The sequence below is a fragment of the Hesperophylax consimilis genome, chromosome 3, assembly GCF_061612785.1.
Source record: "Hesperophylax consimilis isolate HC1 chromosome 3, BYU_Hcon_1.0, whole genome shotgun sequence".
NCBI classification, from domain to species: Eukaryota; Metazoa; Arthropoda; class Insecta; order Trichoptera; family Limnephilidae; genus Hesperophylax; species Hesperophylax consimilis.
The window spans coordinates 39,631,160-39,651,618 of record NC_142838.1 but is presented as its reverse complement, the minus strand read 5'-3'; the positions used below and the strand labels follow the sequence as shown (position 1 = coordinate 39,651,618).

Sequence of the window (20,459 nt, the reverse complement as noted above, 5' to 3'; positions counted from 1 at the left end):
ACCTACTATATAAATATAATGAAATATAAAATAAGAATTTTTGGGTCGAAATTTTATATTTTCATTCGAAGAATTTTGTATTCCATTGTAAATTGATCTTTTGTAATATAAATTTTAAGCAAATTTAAACGTATCATGAAAAATCGATTTCTTGGAATTAAAATATATTTTAATTATTTAAGAATATGTGTTTATGTTTATTTTTCTTATTAATTTAAGACCAGAAATTAAAATTTACATATAACTATATTTTATACTATTAATGTTGTTTAAGGCCCCGTAGTTAGCGTTCAAAGATGCTTTGAAAGGGAGATATGTAAATACGAATGTTAGAGGGAGCGCGCTAATATTAAAAAAAGTTGACAGTTAAGCGGAAATGGTGAAAATATTTAATAAAAAAAGATTCGCTTGAAATCAAGCAAAAATCTCTCTAGAAATGCTTTAGTCGAATTTAAAGATACACTGTGATTTTTTCATGCCTATAACATAATAAATAACAGAACAAAACGTGGTTTTAATAATAATCGGAGATTGTTTTGCAATTTTTTTCTATCGAGTGAATTTCATATAATTAACGTTTCCGCATAACAAATGTACAGATATTATCTTAAAAAATAACATATATATCTATTTTAGAACTCTAGAACTTTTTAGAGGAGTTAAAGAGAAACTTGTTATAATTCGGTATAAATTGGGAATGCGGAGGCTTTATAAAACATGGTATAATTTACTGATGCACCAAAACATTGTTTTACGAAAAAAAACTACTTTTCCACCCAATGTATAATCTTTAAGCTCCCATATTATCTCCAGACTGTAATATTTGCACATACTTCAGTTTTACACTCATGGTGCGATATATTACAAAGAGAAATTGAACAAAGACAGAATGAAGAAAAGCATGAACATGTCAGAAACACCCAATACATCGTTTATAATATCTATGTAAGACAACCCTCGTATAGATTATCTTATAACCTTTGCAAGCCTTGTAGTATATCTGAAGGTACTATTATTTAATGCTATTATATAATAATAAAGCGCACTCAATAACGGTAAAACTACGCTAAATTGCGCGATTAAATCTATTGATATATATACACTATTATTAATAGCTCATAATTTTATGCCAGACGATTCTAATTCAATATCACATAATGTATTAACGGTATCAAATCATTAACGGTTCATTACGTATTAAACATAATACTATGATTACTATTGTACTCTGAAGGACACCCGTGACGCTTCTGTAATGCGATTACACCCGTATTACAAAAAATAAAAGCGTGGGTTGAAAAAGGCCGGATTCATAGACATATGAATATTAGTAGACCTGCCCTAAGTGATTAAAAGCGTATTATCCCCACTCCCCATACCGGTTCCATTGGAGCCGGCTGTGCTCGCGTATGGCCTCAAGTGAAATTTGAAAACGTGACGTCATCATTCTTGTGCGAACTATGGTCGAGGCATCATCGGTTCATTTTACTAAATAACACTGCAAAATGTTGACTTGTGATATGAAAACTTGTAAAAATAGATGTGAAAAAGAGAATAAACCCAATTGTCGTATTACATTCCATAAGTAAGCATTATTTTACTTTATTTTAAGCTTATTCACACCGTATTATATGGATCAGTTTTAGAAACATATACTATCACATCACAATGTAGCGATTCTCAAGTGTGCTCATCGTTGTTTACTGGGGTAAGTAAATTATGAAACATTTGTAAAAGTGTCTTAACTAAATACTCTGAAACTAACTACGACTCTGAAAATAGAAGCTGCCTTACTTTGCCGAATTTGGACTTCGCAAATTAGTTCATAACGTGGCGAGTAATTTGCGCTCCCATGTAAAAATGTCTATTCATTCAAAAGCAGATTTTACTTTTAAGAACTAAATGGTGATATTATAATGCGAGATGCCTATTTACTGTCAGATTGATTTATTGACGAATCACAGTCAGCCTTACCCCCTTCGTTCTTCAACAGTTGATTATACCCCTCGCCATTATCTTCTCGTCTTTTAATTCCTATGTCTGTGGCCGGATTCGAATCCGTCATGAAATTAACCGTAAAACGGGGCTGTAAAAACATTTCAACTCGAGAACCGCATAAAAATATGGTGTAAAAATGGGCCGTCATATTAAATATCATTTTTTTATGTTTAACCTGATTGCGTGGTTCACATGATGTGTGCATATAATTATGTTTTATTTAAATGATAGAATTCAAATGTGAAATAGGTTATTGTATTTAAATGAGTTGTTTAATTTTTCTTACTTCGTGTTTGCTTGCTGACATGTATTTGTTTTATTATTTTATATTATAGAAACAAACAGTACATGATTTACAGAGATTAAACAGTATACAGGAAAAAGATACTTCATGTTTGGTACCTATGATATGTTTGCTTGTAATGTCTGCTAAGTGGTATGTTCATTCTTTAATTACCAGGTGATTTGTGTAGTTTATAGGTGTGTGTGTGACGTGTGTAATGTAAGGGTGTGTGTGTGTGTATGTGTGTGTGTGTGTGTGTGTGTGTCTGTATGTATGCGCATTGAATAGTTTAAATTATTGACATGATGCCACGTTTGAATTTGGGCAGTGAATCCGAAAAAATGTCAACGTTAGAATTATTGCTAATTTATTAAGAATTCTCTTCAAATTATTGGTAAATCCGATATCAAACGATAAGAAAGAGATTCTGGGTTCGATTCTCGGTTGAAACCGTTATCTTTTTATTTTCTGAGTCTTGTTCTATTTCATGTTTCGTTTAGGTTTATTAGTATTTTATTCTTCTTCAAAGATATATTACATTTTAAAGATATTAAAGAAAAGATGTTATAGTAAAAAATATTATTTTGTTATTTTCTGTGGTATTTTCGGTATTATATTATTTTGTATAAGTTTTCTCAGCCCTGCCATAGAAGCTTACCATTAGTAAGCACACGACTAGGTAATCGTCTTTACGTAAATATTGTAATTCATTTTATTTGTTCGATAATCTTTTCGAAAATAGAATTGCGAAGCCTCACCCGTGTATTGTAAAATAATTGCAATATTAAAACTAATTGTATTTCATAAATAAAATTACACAAACACGCTAACACACTACACTACGTTTACATAAAGTGTAAGCAAACAGTTGTAATTTGAACTTAGACTATTATTACCCGCAATATAATATGAATTGCGCAAGGCTTAAATTGGAATTCTATAAAGTATCAGATAAGTAGTTTGTAGAAACAAATTGAAAGTGGATATTGTGTATCACAATTTATTGTACACATTGTAATAACATGGATATTATTGATGTTACTGTTCAAATGCAAAGTTTTGCAATTAGCAATGTTTTGGTAGATGTCCGCTCTTGATGTAGCTACCTACTACGTGTATTTGTAATTATTGTTTTTTAATATTTCATATTTGATTAAAACACAGGTAAAATGTGGAAGAAATGCTCATATTAATGTGTATGTCCAATAAGGGGGGGATTTGTTACACACACGAGCATCACGTGTGACTTCTTATTGCTATCATTACAAAAAAAATGGTGAGAAAGGAAACGTATACACGTAAGTATTAATAATTAGAATAATGTTTGCTGTGTAGGTTTAATTAATATATCATTAATGTGCCTGCCCAATCGTTTAATGAATTATTGATGTCTTTAAATGACAGCGACAATAATTCTTCAATTAATTATCTCAAATCAATCAGAATGGTACTTAGGTACTCTCAGTATCGCCCTGGAATAAGTCAAACATTCAGAATCGAATAGTGGCTTTAGCAGTGTTTAGTGAAGAGACCTGAATAACCAGATGTTTCCCAATTTTCGTCTTTCTCTTCTAATTCCCCTCCCCATCCCTTACAGCCACACAATATATCTCAACTTAGGATCATATAATCCAACTGGATTCAGCCAATTGGAACTCTTGTGCGGTTTTCACATTAAAACATATTATACAGCGTGCATTAGCATTATCCAAAGGTTTGTAACAAAGTGATTTCTGAGAAATATGAGATAGATTATACAGCACCATACTCGTCGGTATGGTGCTGCTGGAATGATACGGAGTGCGTATCACGTGACCCGCTATGCTATACCCAGTGGCGACATGTGATGGAAAAATATATTGTTAAAAACACATCATCGGACAACGAAATGACATCTACATTTTTAACTCCAAATATGCTCAAGAATCGATGGATAACATTCTTAGGGTACGTGCTGACACGTCTATAATAAATGTTCTTACCGTTCAAGAGTTTTTGCAGCCTCATAACAAAAAATCACATATTCTTCTTTATGGCAAAGAATATTATATTATTATTAGAGATGTTCCGACTAGTCGGCGACTAGTCGGTAAAGCCGACTATCCGGCCACTATTGTAGTCGTCGATTAGCCGGCGACTAATCGGCAAAGAGCGCCGACTATCCGGCTTCTTACGTTGTATGTATTTCTCAATAATATGAATGCGGGGAACTACATGAAATAAAAACCTTGATTATATATTATTTTATAATCAGTCTTATACATTAAAAAATGTAAAGCAATCTTTCTTTTGGTAATCAGTTTTTAAAATTACTTGCTTGTAAAGAAAACATAATTATGACATTTATTGAACAAAATTAGTACCTATCCTAATTAACATAAAAAACAACATAATATCTTCTTATCTTCAATGAACATTTATAAGTATTTCTTATTATTAAAATAAAAAGTAGATTTTTTAAATTAACAAATTCAGTTATATGATTAAAGCAAGATTGTATGTACAAGATGCACAGTAATATATGTATATATTATATATATATCCAAAAATTCTAAACATGAACTGTTTGATAAAAACAAAAAAAAAATGAAAAAAAACATATTTCTTATAACCATACCTACAAAATCTAATCAAATCAAAGTCACAATTGTGACAACCAAAAATATCATAATCTCCTTATATTTTTTATAACTTACTTATATTTTTTAATTAAGGGTAAATTATGATGTAATAAGACTAAAGCTTCTGCTTCAAACCGTAATCGGCTTAGCCGACTAGTCGGCCGACTAGTCGGTCTTATTACAACCGACTAATCGGCTAGTCGGCTAGTCGGCGAAAGTCATAATCGGCACATCTCTAATTATTATTACTATTCCAATCCTGCAATTACGCAAACGCTTGTACGTGCTGGCTGTGTTACTATTTATTAAGATATGAAGCACTATAGTATTAAAGTCTTATATGGGATGCTGCGAAAAGCTGTTGCCTTGACTATCTGGACCCGCACATCTCGGGGGTAATCTCGGCACATCTGTGCGCCGGACATCGTGGCGTAGCACTTTGTCACGACTCACACCTTTGACTGCAATCATTTACTCAAGTGATCCAACAGAGGTGGTCGGTTACATATTATATTTGCAGATGCATCCATTTTTTAAAATTTTATAACTTTTGATAGGCAACGTGCTGTATCCAAAACTGCTTAAGAATTACAGCTTTGGATGAAGTTGAAAGTGGATAACTGAACTGTAAATACATTTAATTTAATTTTTCTTGGGATTGGGTTATAGAATATATAGGAATGAACTATGCATGGAAAGAGAGAAAACAGGATGACCAATCACTTACCACTGTTTCTCTGCAAAGGAGCACACAACACAATCACAATATAGTGAGTTCCACCCCGATTCTTGGAGGTAATTACCGCCACAACAAAACGAATGAGTACTTAAACGATATTATTTACTTCCAAGATAGATTACCTTCTTTTTTACGTTTCAACGAGATTATGTACACGAAAAACACCAACAACTTGCTCTCGATGTAGTTCCAATCCATTTTCTGTTTTTAAAACAGATGCACTCGAATTTGCACTACGTTCTTGCCATTATTCCAAATTTAAAAAATACTTTTCCAGCAATGTGATTGTTAGGGATAGGTAGGAACTGGATAAATGACATCCCGGTAGGAACTACGCATATTCCCAAATTTCAAAAGCAAACAAAAATTGTTTGGAAGTTGAAAGTGGATTAAATAAATATTATCAGCTATCTTTCAGTTAACATTCTATATATCTCCCAATTTATCAGCCGGAGCAAACCTGTTCCTTGGCGTTGTTTGGTGATATTCATCATGTAAATTAGAATAATCGATAAAGACTGTATGTCGATATATCTAGTCGTGAGAATTAACCTTCGATACCCTTTGCTAAATGATCAAAGAGACTTGCGCGTAATATTTTGATAGTAAAAATACTTTTCTACAACTGAAAAGAGAAACGTGTTGGCTTATAGTTAGGTACGTCCCACCATTTAAAATGTAACATATATTCATGACAAAAAAAAATAAACGTATATTTTATCAAACTTAATACAAGGTTTGCTTTAGAGATATTATTGCCGACATAAGTGAAAGCACATCCAGAAAATATAATTTTTAATAAAGCCGATTGCGTAGTGTTTCTTTTGGAGGATAATTTTTGGCTCATAAGGAAAGTAGTAGCTGATTCAACACTTATACATAGAATTTTAAACAATAACATCAGCTGTACCGAACCTTATTAATTTTAACATACCTTTGAGTCGTACACGTCATACAGTGCTATTCCATACGCTTAATTACAAAACAAATGCATCATCTAATTCGCCAATGAACTTAGTTTTTCATACTTTAAATAATATTTTTCTAAACTCAGACATAGACATTTTTTTTCGGATTCACTGCCCAAATTCAAACGTGGCATCATGTCAATAATATCAACTGTTCAATGCGCATACATATATATACATACACACTCATACATTCATACACACACACCTATATACTACACATGGTACCTGGTTATTAAGGAATAAACATACGACTTACAAGACATTACAAGGAAACATGTACAACATGAAGGTACCCAACATGAATTATCTAATTCTTGTAAATTGTTTCATCAGTGTAACTCATGTACTGTTTGTTTCTATAATATCAAATAAATAAATAAAAATAAAAATTAATATGAGTATTGATGAAAAAAAGGTTTTATTTATAACTTTGCAGTTTGGCCGCCAAATTATTTTTCATGCTAAAGACTAGAATATTTCACCTGCCGTCCCTGTTGTCTTCATATGATAAGGCACTAATAATGCGGAATTTATCCCGAGGCGAATAAATGTGTTTACACAGATTATCTCGCCTATTAGGGCAGGCATTGCACAAAATTACTTACTCCGACCTTCAATACCTCACGTGCCTTTGTAATATATCTACGTGCCCGACCCTACCCCAGAACACCGCGTTTGGGGGTGTGGACTGACCTCAAGATACATTACGAGTATTGATAAAAATAATTAGTTTTCATCCAATGGCAGATCTTCATTATCGAGAATATTATCTCTCTGCCTCCTGCCATACCTTCCTTCGTAAGTATTAAATAAATCTTGCATCGGTGCTTAAGGTTTATCGGAAACGATTTCATTTGCATTCTCCATCATAAGGATGACCCTTTGTGACCCGAGGCAGGTGGGATTAAGCTAGTATTAGGTATGTTGAGTGGACAACTGCACCAACGCAACGGTAAATTACATATTTATTGCACTCAGAAAGTGTACATTTACTGTTTAAGGCGATGCACTGCGAAGTAATTCAAAATCATGTGTTTTTGGTTTGAAAATTTAATCGCTTGGAAGTGCATTAATTAAATACTGCGAGTATATACACATCTTACACAGTGGTACACATCTTACACAGTGGTACACATTTTACACAGCGGTACACATCTTGGCCTTTAAAATAATCATTTTTTTTTAAGTATTTTGTTTAATATTTTGATAAACTCAGAAAGAAAATAAAGTATCAGGCCAATAAAAACTGCTTTAAAATGGTATTATTGTACAGTGTGCGACGCAGAAAAATAATAAATTTAAACCTATTTTTGTACCGATACAGGCTAGATTTTCATCTTATTTTCAGTGGTATTATGTCAATAAGTGCAAAATTAATAATCATTTCGCTAATAAGCATTTTTTGAAACTATCACTTGACTGGCTAAGTCCTCCATCACAACACAAGCAACATTTTCGGCTTTCTGTGGTGGTAGTAGGAGATTTTCAAACATTGTTGGGTTATTCGTAACCCGAGAGTGTTTGTCTTTCTTTAAAAAAAAAAGAAATAAAAGAAAAAAAAAAGAAAAAAAAAAGAAAAAAAAAATTTAAAAAAGTCTCTCACAGTTGCCCTGAAAAATTACATTTTTCTTGAAATCAACTGCCTATATAATATAAGCCCCGCATTGCAGCGGAAAACATTGCACATCACAGTATTTTAAAAAGAGCAACAGAACACCGTAGTTTTTTACCATTTACAATTCAGCATTGCCACTGTCCTCGTCTTCACAGCGCGGGATCAAACATCCTGACAGTTCCAATCAATCAACCATATCTTATTGACAGCATAACATCCACACATCCTTAAGGAGTAAGCGCGCCTTAGATATTCAGAAAACTTGTCGACAATTTCAACAAAAATAAAAAATATGTTATTTTTCATACTTTTTTTTATTTCAACTGGCATTTACAAATATTTATTTGAATCTGACTACGCTATATTAAAAATACAATTATAATTAAGTGTCGTAAGAAATACTTCGAGCATTTTCTTCTCATGACAAACTTCGTAACTGATAAGAACCACCTGTCATTATAGAGGAATTTAAAGAGTAAATGTTATGCTGGGAATTATTAATATTACTTCTGAAAAGGGCGAATAGTTGGTTATAATTTTAACTCATCAGTCTGTGGGGAAGACGTGTTGTAAAACCATGTACGACCGTATTAGGAAAGATGCGAACTGATTAGATTGAAATATCGATATGTAGTGAACAAGACTGAAAAAAGGACGCTAAGATGGATTTGGAGTTTGGACATGTCAAGCGAATGGAGAAAGGAGTTTCTCGGGAATATGTGACGCGTAAATGGGTGGAAAAAGAAGTCGAAGACACCCCTAGAAAGACGGGCAAATCAAATTATTAAGTCAGGTCATATCCAGAGATGGAAAAATAGAAGACGATGCTTAAGACGGTGTTTGAATAATAAAAGAGACAAGGTATGCGAGCAAAAGTAGAGTTGTATTGCGTTAGATCCTTTCTGAAGGGAAAGTGTGTGAGCGATTATTAATCTCTTCTCTTTATTGCAACTAATTTCATTTGATGTTCATAATATGATAATGTCAATATCAATTCTTTTATAAAATCAATTTACCACGCATGCACAGCTTAGGTAACATCATGTTAGTATGTTTACACTGCATAATTAATTTGTAATATTTATTTTATAAAAATATTTTGTAATAAATCAATTGGTCTTTTCCATATGTATCTAGCGTTTGCCCTTCAATGGTATTCTTGACTATTGTTTCAATATATAGAGAAAAAGAAGGCGAATTCATACTTTAAAATTTACATATTTCAAAATAATATGGAAAATCGGGTCTAGTTCAGACTTAGAAGAAATGGATTGTTCACAGTAAGTAACTTCAGATTGGCTAATAAATACGGTATCATTGTATTCAATAAAGTTATATTTCTAGATATTAAATCATCGTTTCGCATTTGTAAACAATCTTTTTAAATTTAAATCTAATCCAGATGCATCTGTGATATATTTAACGTTTTCTAATAGATAACACGAGCCACATCAAATATCAAAGGTAGCCACAGCTTTCTATAATGTCCGTATAATAAATGAGATCGCTCATTTAAACTGCATTATTGAGAAAAGTAAAATGTAGTGGCACTCTCTTCGTGGTATGCGTATAGTACTCTTCTACTGGTGAGGATGTGTGTATTTTGTTTGTAGAGGGTGTGTGTCGGTGTGCGTGCCTGCTGCAGGTGTGCGTAAGTGCGTAAGTATGGATAAAACCTCCACGGAGAGATGCCACCGGGTCATCGAACCCCCGTCATATCATGTCAGGAGGCACTTATGCAGGGTGACCAAACGGAAGCAATCGATAAATGGGACAAATCAATTCGCTTACAAATAATGAACTTCGTACATTTTATTAAATGATTGTGGTGGAGAGGGGAAGGAGGGGATTCACTAATCTAAATTTAAGCAATGTTTCGATTACCAGTTTCATACTGAGAGCATATTTTTCTCACGGAAAAGGTTGCATCCGCAGGTACAACATTTTGATTGATTTAAATGTCGTATTTCAAAACTAATTTAAAATTATTTTTTATTTAAATTTCAGCCATTGCCTGGTTTGAGTCACGCGTTTTATGGGTTCATTGCAAAAGAACTTGAAACTTTATCTTTAAAATAATTGTTTTTTTCTATACCTAATGAGCAGTTGAGGTCTTTCATACAAGACTTATGAAAACTTATATAACTTAGGCTTTCTGTCCAACCTTTCGAATGTACCGAGAGTCTGTGAAGGTGCACAAAATATTACAGCAGCGTGTGTTCATTATATATATACTTTAACCATATTATTTAATTAACACCATTTCTCAAAATATTGCTGTTGAACATATAAAACTGCTTACTGCCTTTTTAAGGCAATGCATTTAATCAGTTTTCACAGGCCATCGTATAATTTAGGTTCTATTAATTTGGCACATTATGGCAAGGGAATGCTCAAAATGGTTTTGCAAACTTGGCATAATATGCCAGAAATCGCTCGAGTGGAAATCATCATATAACTCGAAAACCATCCCTGGATGACTAGTTACGAAGGTCACCCTATGATGCTGGAGGCTTCAAAGAAAAAAATTGTATTGATTTAAAATTGGAATGGTTTGACTTGGGGCGCTTCTAACTTACTGTAGTGGCGGGAAATGGTCTCCGCCTTGTCAGCGCGTTGTATTCAAATTATTATTTATACGCCGAGCCGATGGGCAATAATTCTTTAATAATCTGCTCCCATTTCTACATAAACGGTCGTTAAAATATCTCAGATTAAAGTCAGCCTCTCGGACGAATAGACCTCTTCGGTTGATGAATTCTTCAAAATGAAAGCTCCAAGCAAACAATCGTTATAATCCATTGTTCAGACAATGTATCTAAGATAGTCAAATAAATTATTAATATTCATGGCTTTGAGCAAACCCCAATTAATACTGTATATTTGTTGTTGTGAAATTGAATCATTTTCGTAATATGATTATATTTTACAACTGTTGAAATATTATCAATGTTTTTGCCTTCCAAAAAAAAATAGACATTTTATTTGTGATTTAACATGGCTGAAAGTAATTCTATAGGCAAACTCTATGAAAACAAATGTATTAATTCGATTGATAATATTGTTGATAATTACCTAACAAGATGATGTGGTTTTTAGTGGTTTTTACAGTAACGTTTTCAATAAAAAACTTACTTTTTAACCATATAGATATCTTATTTCAACAATATCTTTTGAAATGTAAACACAAATCAATTTACCATTCTTTAGTAAAGCTTCGGGTATATTCCTTTTTTCGCTACAAGTTGAGATAATGATATCCTCACTGAGATCTCTCGTACTGAAGCTTCCATTTACATATTAAAAATTAATAATATGAAGTTACTGAATGAATTATACATATGTAGTGATTTTTTAGTGCGGTTGAGTGGTTTCTTTTTCTGATCTCTCTATATTTGATCTCTCTATGTTTGATCTCTCTATGTTTGATCTCTCTATTATGATATCTCTCTATATGAATCCAGCAATATATATGTGTTTTAAATGTTATAATGTTCTTCTGATTTTTGGATGAGTGTGGGATTTGTCGTAGAGCTTAGTATCATAATAATAGTGGCTAAGATAATAACTACTACTACTATCTAATTAAGTATGATTACTATTTTTGTTCTTACGAAAACAATGTCAAATGACCTAAGATGGCAAATAACAATGTCAAAAATAACCCAAAAGTTCACAGACAGAATTTATTAAGTTATTTTTTATAAAATAAAGAAGTTACATTTAGGATGGAGTTCACATTCGTTTGGGCGAAAAATATTTCGCCCAAACGAAACAAAGGAGACTGCTGAATTGATACCGTTTCTTAAAAACAGTCTCACGAAGAATCGATATATCGTATTAACGTGGAACCTTATTCAGTTACTTTACTTCTTGGTAACGTCCAGCCAACATAAACGGAACGAAGGCTATAGAATAAGATAAAAAAGGTTTGGTTAAAAGTACGCAGGGTTGCACGTCTTTATTTTATACGTATGAGTTTGAGACGAATGGTCGAACAGGTGTGATAATTTCGTAGTTATTTTAACTCTCAGCGAGAGAGAGAGAGAATAGTCTTTACTTGGTGTTATTTTGCTTATACCGTTATGGGGTATTTACACAAACTATAAATGCCATTAAAATGTGCGGAAGATTTAATGTTTATTTTTTCTGATTTTGATCATTGTCTTAAAAACGTGTAATTTGAAGATTTTCATTCATAATTATTTATTTTAATTACGATCTAAAACCACATATTACGAAACGGTTCCAACTGGCCACAACGTCAGTATGACGTAGAAAACACTTCTAGCAGGTTCTAACAAGACGTTGGCTAAAGTGGCTTCAAAAACGCCATAAACATGAACAAAATGAAAATGGCACATTTTAAATCATCAACATAAAGTAAATATCGTAATTTTAAACACTAAAGATACTCTATTATCGCTATTGAGTACCTACATGACAAACTATTACGCTATATATACTGCAGGGGTAGGCAGGGTGGAATGCAACGCTGTGTTTATGAACAAACTCTTAGCTGTAATAATTTTAAAACCATACACACAGACTATTTATTTCAAATTTTGACGTGCCTCTACTCAAATATTTGAATCACTTTAACTTGTCTTGCCTTGAGGCGTCCCAAACATCTTCCTTATCATGTCACTCGTTTTTCCGTCCATCCGATCTACATGTCTTAACCACATAACGATCCATTTCTCAATCTTTTTTATATCGCTTACTTTGACCTTGCAATCTTATCTTTCTCCATTATTTTTTATCATGCGATGTAAATTCCTTTCAAAATATATAAGATTTTGTAGATTATACCTTTTTAGGTATTTTGAATCGTTTTCAGAAAGGAAAAATGTTATATTGAACAAAGAGCTTTCTATTTCTTTGGCATCAGTAGCCTGATGCTGTGTTTTTTGGTCCCTCTGGGTTTGTGGATTCATCTCATTAAGATTCAGGTGACGTATCTGACAGCCGGCCATCGAGCAAAAACTCCCGAGATACTTGGCGGCCATTGGTGCACCGAGATTCCTATCCTGTCTCCCGAAGGCAAGCCACAACAACATACAGCTTCAGTGGCCACTGTTTGTGCGGTTCTAGAAACATTCACTGCGGGGAAAATTCACCACAGGAAAAATTTACCGCGGGGAAAATTCACTAAGAAAAGTTCACCGCACACCAAAATAAAATAATATGAGCGTATTTTGCCAGGACTGTTAATATTTCATTAAAAATAACTAGTCAACCTAACCTAATATTATTAATTTTTTTGATATTTGTATTTAGTATTTTACAAGTTCTTTCACTAAAAAAAAATTACTGATATTATTTTTACTATATTTACTATTTTTATATTTCATTTTTACCTTTTTTTAATTCTTGGCGATTAGTAACACAAAATCATTTCAGTGAAAAAGCACTTCCAAATAGTGGAAAATAATTTTCCCCGCGGTGAATTATCCACGGAGAATTTCCCCCGCGGTGTTTCGTGGGAATTGTGTGTGGGCAGTGAATTTTCCGGACCCCGTTTTTTGCTGCTCTTCACTGGCCCTGGCTACTGTATACTCTAGGGTACTTACCCTAGAGCCCTTGCTCTCACCTATCGTAGATGCCTCAAGTCAGAGCCATTATCCTTGATGACTAGGATGTTAGGTACGTCGCGTTGGAGCTAAACGTGTTAAGAATAATTGAGTAATGGACGATATAATGTACTTAGTATTCACCTTGTTGGAGTAATTTTCAACATTATCTGCTTTCTCATTAAAATGGATTTTAAACATTAATATAGAACATGCTTATATATGACATGATTTGAAATTTTCACGGCCAAAAGTGTTACCGTGTATAATTTTAGAGCGAGCCTACTGACGTAAACAATTGAAATCCACAATACACATATGAGACTTAATAGTTCTTGGCATCCGGTATTATACTGCTACACTAAAACTAAACGCAGAAAACCAAATGAAGAGAATTAACGCGTGCAACACGATATCACTTCGTCATACATAAACACACACTTTTGCACTGATGATGAACACTGTAACGTTGTCCGAAACGTTGGCTAAAGAAGTAGGAGACAAAATTATTACGCTTTAATAAGAAATTACATTATTTTTTTAGGATTTTATGTCTACACTAGAGCGTATCCGTGAAAAATCACCATATAGTCTGAGTTCTTGGCAAATCAGTTCCAATTTTGGAATTGACAATTAAAATAATTTTATGTTAAAAAGATTACGTTATATGCAGGTACCTACTTTATCGCAAGTCTGAAATTCTTCAAACGTGGAGTTCCAATTTAAAAAATAACATTCAGAATAAATTAAAACCAAATTTGGGTTCATTGAATCAGATTTCACCCAGCCCAGACAACCGAAAGTAGTATTTTTGATATCTGTGATAATTACGATAGAGGGAACTATGTAAATCGTTCTAGAAACATATGTCAACAAAAATGTTTGTTCATTTAAGGTTATCATTCATCAGCGCTACCTGAAGATGTCATCGCAGGTTAATAAAATTTAGTGATTTTTTTATATGGTATAGGATTGTTCATTAGACATACAGGGATTTTTAAATTTCAAAAATAAGAAATTCACTCCGGCGTATTTGAATAAATGATAACAATTTATTACTTGGTCATGAAAGTTTAGGCATACAATCACACTGTATTCAATAATCGGTAATCTGTATTGAACACTTAATGTGTGAAAGTATGACGAGTATTCGATTATCGGCGACAAGTCTCAGTGGTTACGATTAACACCCAGAGCCACTTTCCTCATATCAAATCCACTTTCAAACCATCTACCGCCATAAACACTGGCCGTAATTATCTCCCATGTCCAACTAGGGATGTCGATGTTTACACAAATACCAGGCCCGTTGCACTGCGCACGCAGCAAGTCCACCAGCAAAACAAAGCATTTAACGTGGCGAAGAAGCATTTAGAAAACTGTACGATATACAACTGCTGATGCTGTTAACTCCTCACGATAATTTGTTCGGTTTTAGGAACAAAAATATGTTTCAATATTTGTAAATTAAGGTCAGTGCTTAGGCGAAAAATCTACGGTTAACCATTTTTTTAAATTTTCATATTAGATTACAAAATTTTAATATTTAAAAAATTAATATAATTGTTTCAAACAATAACATTTGATATCGTATTTTATCACTTTCAAAAACAGTTTTTAGTTTTCCGATACGTTCCGAAATATTGTATTTATTTAGATTTTTTCGAAAAACGAAAATACAGACAACTTCTCCGAATATCTGACAGCATCTTAACGGTCAATATACCAGAGGCCTGATGTGTTAAAATCTCGATTATTTCTATGAACTACCCGAATTGTCACAGGAATGAAAATTTTGCAATTTTTTATAATTGTTTAAAATCATTAACGGACATTTAGACAGCCTTGGTGAGTATGATTAATTATCGCGTAACCAATAAATGCAACACAAGACTCCGTGTTCCATTTCATGTAGTTGCTTCTCGTACTAATTAAATGTTAAATAATACCTTGAATACATCTTGAAGGGAATGAAATGTGCATTGTTGCCATATTTTATATTAACAATATTGCTTCCTCTAAAAGCAAATATATATACAGATACGCAATAATCCTTAACTGTATCAGTTTATTAATATGTTATTATTACTTATTGGGTATTAACTAATATTATTTATAATTTTTTTAAATATTTATGTACCCATGTAAAAGCCCAATGGCACTGCTGTACAAATATATAATATAATAAAATAAACTAATGCTGTTAAATTTCAACAGTTTATAACTGATTATGCTGTTATTTTTCTGAAAACTGACATAACTCTGAAAACAATGCAATACTTTCTGATGCTCTTGAAATATCTTTGAAATGTTACAGCTAATTTTTTTCTGAAAATAAGTTAAATAAAACGGTTTTTTGTTGAAATTTGCTTTTAAATGTCTACTCTCATTTGTTTCACTCTCAAACATCGTCTCGTACATATCATGCATTTTGCTATTGCCACTCGAAATGACCCGATTCAAGTATTATATTTGTTTCCTTTATCATGTAATGTCTTTCTGGCGCGTTTCGTCTTTTCATTTGTAGGTCATATGTAGCTATGTTATCTCGCTACCTTTTTCTGCGTCAAACTTCACAGACTGATGCTATTGAATTTTTCAAAAACTGTACAAAATACGAATACTAACTCTGACTAATACACGTCCAACTGAATTTCTCAACTACCTTCAATAGAACCTGGACAAAGAATGTAATTTATGCGTTTGCCATTTGAACTACGGCTGGATTGGACTTAGCATATTTCTCCACAGATTAATTAACCTATTGACATTATTTGATCACCAGAAATACTGATTTATTTATTTAAAGTTTTTTTTTTCATTTTTATAAGTAGGAAGTTTTCAATTAGAATTTAACTACTTGCAAGACGATAAATCAACAAGCAATTAACTTTTACGCAAACCAGACATTTATAATACATATGCTAATGCGTAACCTAGATTTAACACAAAATTAGATAAATAAACAGTTACATTTTATTAAAACGTTGTATAATTTTATGAACAGAGAAAACATCCTACATCAAACTATCTGCAGATAAAACTCTATCAGCCTAACCAAAAATAATCCTTTCACAACCGTTAAGTGTTTTTTTTGTAACGCACTGTATAAAGACTGTAAAAGTATTGATTCTAGTTGGTACTAATAAAAAACATCTTAAACTGGCCTCCGAAAGAACTGGCAATGTAGCACTTCAGCAAAATGACACGTGAAATTCCGTCAGATTATTTCAGATATACTCATTTTTTAATTAACGGTCATCTTATGAATTTAATAAGAATTCTATGAAAATGGTGTTTTTTTTTAATAAAATAAAAGTTTTATGTATGTGTACGTAAATACGTATCACAGAAATCAGCGTTTATATAGCGCTAACAATGAATTCAAAATAATTATTTTGTACTAAGAAGTCTCTTGGAATTATTATAATATATACTCGTATATACTCGTATATATATAAAATTTTGTCATTTAAACGAGATACAAAGTGAGGTCACAGTTTTTTCAGATTTTCTAAAGAGGAGGAACGTGTTTTCTAAATTTAACATTTTATTTGCTTATGTCTTTCTTGGGTGTCTCCGACTTCTTGCACCATTCAATACTGTATTATATACAACTCCGTATCTCATTCTGGTGCTGATATATTGCATAAGAGTATTTGTCGGGCGTCCCCGACTTCTTCCACCATTCAAACCACTCTCCGAACACTCCTGGCACTAATAAAAACAAACTTTGAAAGTTTCAGAGATATCGGTCGACTTCTTTTCAAGTTTTGCGAGCACAAACAATAATATAACGTTTTTTATTACGTTATTTTATTTAAAAAAAACACCATTTTCATAGAATTCTTATTAAATTCATAAGATAACCGTTAATTAAAAAATGAGTATATCTGAAATAATCTGACGGAATTTCACGTGTCATTTTGCTGAAGTGCTACATTGCCAGTTCTTTCGGAGGCCAGTTTAAGATGTTTTTTATTAGTACCAACTAGAATCAATACTTTTACAGTCTTTATACAGTGCGTTACAAAAAAACACTTAACGGTTGTGAAAGGATTATTTTTGGTTAGGCTGATAGAGTTTTATCTGCAGATAGTTTGATGTAGGATGTTTTCTCTGTTCATAAAATTATACAACGTTTTAATAAAATGTAACTGTTTATTTATCTAATTTTGTGTTAAATCTAGGTTACGCATTAGCATATGTATTATAAATGTCTGGTTTGCGTAAAAGTTAATTGCTTGTTGATTTATCGTCTCGTCTTAAGTAGTTAAATTCTAATTGAAAACTTCCTACTTATAAATTTTTATATATTAAGATTTATCCAGTGGAATTCTATGCTACCACTGTGTTAACACCGTTCGCATTAGGTTTATTTGGATTGTCTATTATTAAGATATCATAAAGGCAAATTATTCAACAAGTTTTACGATTTAGATGGCACAAAATCCGCGTGAAACGTGGAACGTGGTGGTTTACTCAAGGTGAAATTCGAAACACTGACTGCGTGTAGTAATTAGTTTTTTTGTGTCGATCGCAGATTCCAACGACTAATAAATTCACTAAAAAAACTCTGGAAACAGCCAAAAAGCTTTGAATATTGTGATCAAAGCATAAACAATTATTTAGATGTTATCTCTGCATGCGATTTGCATTTTGTTAGTAGAAAAAAATATATTTGTAAGCCACTAAAAGCTTAAAGCATTTTTTGGGTAATAAATTGTCTGGAATTCTTTATTTTACTGTCTTTATTATGTATATTGTGAGCCTGATGAATCCTATTTAATAGCTTTATGTTAATTGCTTTGCATCATAATGAGAATTTATATAAATAGGTACCTACTTCGAATTATAATTTATTGTGTGTGGCCTCTCGTGATTGTAAAAGAATTGAAAAAAGACGATGTTTAGATGTATTTAGTGAATAGGTAATCTATATACATTATTTATTTTTTTGTTTTGAGAAGTGAAGCATGTGCGCAAAAATATCCATTAAAATAATTTTAATTTAACTCATTTTTATATTAATGGAGTAACTTTTTAGGTCAAAACCGCAAAACAGTCCCAACTGTTCCCAACCATCTGCAGTCAGTGAGACTATAGCATCCCCAATTAGGATATGTTATGAGGTTAAAGGAAGTGTGGAGGGGAAGGAGATGGAAAGGAGGAAGGTGGAGAAGTACCTGGCTATTCAGATCTGGTCCCCAAAAACTGCCGAAGCCATTTCAAGCGCCGTTTCAATTCAGAATGGTGGTCTTACACCAGGGTGATACTGAGAGTATCTTCCACTCTGGGATGTGCCGCAAATATACTACATAGTATTGTAAATAAATAAGTTCATAATAATTTTATTAATCAAATATTTTTTTACTGGCGTACGCCGGAATTTGAACCCGCGACCTGCGGATTTTTAGTCGAGAAACTTACCCCTCCACCACGAAGGCCGTGTAGCTATAAGAAATATTCTTTAGAGGTAATATGCTGATTTCATGTGATGAGACACAAGTGTCTAGAGCCAGTAATAATGTCATCCCCAACTCGGCGAATGTTTTAAGACTGAAGGAAAATGAGGTGAAGGAATTAGAAAATGAGGTTGGGATGCATCTGGCTGATCAGATCTGATTAAGCTTAGCTTAAGCCTTTCAAGCGAAGTTGTCGATTCTGAACGTATATTTTTTTGCTTCCAATTTAGAACATTTTATGTCAATGTACTCATTTTATTTTAATATATTTTTACCTACTCTTGGGTTTTTAGTCAATATTTCTGTGTCCTCAAACATAGTGCCGCCTTCAAAACTTTATTTTTTTTACTAAAAGAAGATGATAAATAATACATATTGATAGAAGTAAGAAAGAACATCAGTAAGTATAGGTACAGTAGACAGAGGTTAATATACTAACCGTCAAAATGACGGTGTACAAAAGTATTTTCTTTCATATAATCTGCACAAGGGTATATTTATATATAGTATATGTTCCAACCTCTTAATTAATACCTCCCCAATTGAGAATAACTCGTGTTTAGGGAGGGAGTGTCGTTTTAGTTTTTTGAAATTAAATCATTTTAGGAATACTACCATACATATAAACTTTTAAAATATGAACATATGTGTATAGAATAACAGATGTCTGTACACTAAATATTGCAAAACTATTTTTTTTTAATATTTATTGGTTATAACAGTTGACTTTGCTCGAGAGATCCTAATACACTACATTAAAAAATAGTAATTAACTATCAAACATCCCGTAGTTGCTTCATTATTCTTTTGTCAGGAACATTAATATTACTCGCTGGTAAAGTAATGTTTATGAAAACATAATACTTAATATTAATATGTTAATTTCTTCTTGTCCAGATTTGCATAACTCCGCAAAGACGGAGTTATGCAAAAGTGTTGGATATTTAATACCTGCGCTGACTTATCATGTATCATTGTTTTCTGTGGATTTATATCTCATTTATAATAAATTTATCACTAAAACATGTAATTTTATCGCCGCTTGTGAACGTTTGTTTCATAATAATTTCTTTACATTTCAGCCATATGTTTTTTTTTGACCTACAATAAAAACCAATTTATGACAATGTAATAATTTCTATTTTCGAAACTGAGAATGCAATAATAATGTGTTTGAAATCCATTTTTTTTTCT

General features: G+C 32.4%; 1 protein-coding gene across 7 annotated transcripts in view; it reads right to left on the bottom strand.

The window, feature by feature from the left end:
* Window positions 1–20,459, bottom strand: part of grh (grainy head) — a 536,841-nt gene that overhangs the window by 302,031 nt on the left and 214,351 nt on the right. The gene's annotated exons all lie outside the window — the stretch shown is intronic.